Raw genomic sequence first — 2,516 nt, forward strand, 5'->3', positions numbered from 1 at the left:
TTGTCTTATATAGATTGTGTGATGTTCTCACAAGTCGTGACCTATTACGCTCAACTCAAAATGTGTCCATTAGGGAGCAAGTAATTGTATTCTTACAAATTGTAGGCCAAAACCAAAGATTTCGTTTCATTAGTGGTGTATACTATAGGTCTGTTGAAACTATCCATCGTTACTTTAGAATTGTTTTAAAAGCAATTCTTAAGTTATACAAACACCTTATTAAAGATCTAGAGGATACAGTTCCAGTAGAGATAATGAATAATCGAAGATTATATCCTTATTTTAAGGTATGAAAACAATACCAATATTTTTATACATTAATTAATTACATCTAGAAGAAAAGGTTATAAAGTATTTTTTTCATGTTTATATAGGATTGTGTTGAAGCAATTGATGGTACCCATGTTCCTACAAATGTTCCTGTTGAGATTCAAGGAAAGTTTTGAGGTCAAAAAGAAGGAACAACACAAAATGTTTTAGCAGCTATAACTTTTGATTTGAAGTTTATATATGTATTAGCTGGCTGGGAAGGAAGTGCCCATGATTCACGGGTTTTAGGTGATGCATTATCAAGACCTAATGGTCTAAAAATTCCAGAAGGTATATAATAAAGTATGTATTATATGCAATAAACATATGAAATGTCTTATTATATAAAGAGAGTAATAGGTTTTTTTTAAATTTGTAGAGAAATATTATCTTGGTGATGTTGGTTACGGTAGTCAAAAAGGAATCATTTCTCTTTTTCGTGGAGTTCGATATCACTTGAATGAGTTTACAGAACGTTCACTAGAAAATGAAAAGGAGCTATTTAATCTTCGACATTCTTCATTGAGAACCGCTATTGAGCGAGGGTTTGGTATTTTGAAGAGTCGTTTTAGATCAATTGATGGAAAATCTTTTTGGTCTTATGAAACATAAGTAGATGTTGTGCTTGCATGTTGTATTATTCATAATCATATAATGGGGGTTGATCCTTATGACTTTCTTATGGAAGAAATATGTTCGGATAGTGAACCAATTAGACGAACAATCAATTTAAGTCAACGAGAGGAAAGGGAAGAGAATATAGAGTGGATAACAAAAAGAGAAATGATTGCCTCAACCATGTGGAATGATTATAACACTCAAAGAAACTAGTAATTGAGTGTTAATTATATGTGTTTGTTTTTATTATGTCTTGCTTGAGTTTGTATTATATTTGTTATGTATTTGGAGTAGATGTTGACTTTATTATAATCTCTCTTTTAATTATTAATTGTTAGTTTTTATATGAAATTTATTAAATCTAAATATTGTATGATTTTATTTTGTATAAATTTGTAATTTCTTTTTTGTAGAAATGAGTTCCACACAGAATGAAAAATGCAAGGGCAAACACTTCACATGGTCTAAGCCTATGTCTCACATGTTGCTTGAGATATTAGCTGAGGAAGCAAACCTTCTTCCACCTTTAAAGCAAAATCTTTTGTTAAGGTGGCTACAGAAATAAGCAAAAGTTCAATGTGCAATGCGAGCCTAAGCATGTGAACAATCATCTCAAGACTGTGAAAAAAGAATGGGGAATAATAACCAAGCTTAAAAATAAAAGTGGCTTTGGATGGGATAATTGTTTGAAGATGATTACAGTTTCGAAAGATGTATATGATGAAGAAGTAAAGGTATGATAAATATTATACTTTTTGTAATTTTTATATTTACTTTTGTTTCTAAAATGTTATACAATGAACTAAAAAATTGCATATTCTATACTTTATAAACAGGCACATCCCAATCATGACAAGTATCTCAATAAAAAACTTGATATGTACGAGATAATGACAATTGTTGTTGGAAAAGACATGGCAACCGGAAATTATGTCAAATCATATGCTGATGTCAACTTGGAAGATAACACTGAAGAGCAATCAATTTCAATTGAAAATGAAGGGGAATATGAAGAAACTTCTAAGGGAAAAGAAACATCTTCCTCTAGTACACAAAATAGGCAACATAGAAAGAGAAATCGCATGTATGAAGATGATGGTGTTGAAAAGTTGTCTAAACAGATTGGAGATGTAGCATTTGCAATTCAAAGCCTTAACAAAAATCAACTTGATGTTAATGCGCTGTAACACGGAAGTGATGAAAATTGAAAGCTTTGATGAGATCACTCTTTAGGAGGCATTTGATCATTTGGTCCAAAATGAAATGTTGGCAAAAGCATTTATGGTAAAAAATGCTAATTTGAGGAAAATTTGGGTTCAGAATTTTGTGAACCAACACTACTACAGGCCTGCTTGCTAAGATGGTTTGACTATGTTAAACATTTGGGTTCAGACTATATTTGTTATTTGGCAATTTGTTATTTGACGAGTATATTTACTTGTTTAATTTTGTCTAGCATGTTTATGTTTGTAATTTAAACTAATATGTATGTTTATGACATCGAAACTTAATATTTATGCATGACTATATTTGATGTTAGATATTTATATTTATTTCTTTATGTTTATTTGATATATATTAAAGGGATA

Source organism: Populus euphratica, unplaced genomic scaffold, assembly GCF_000495115.2.
Source record: "Populus euphratica unplaced genomic scaffold, PopEup_1.0 scaffold78.1, whole genome shotgun sequence".
Taxonomy (NCBI): Eukaryota; Viridiplantae; Streptophyta; class Magnoliopsida; order Malpighiales; family Salicaceae; genus Populus; species Populus euphratica.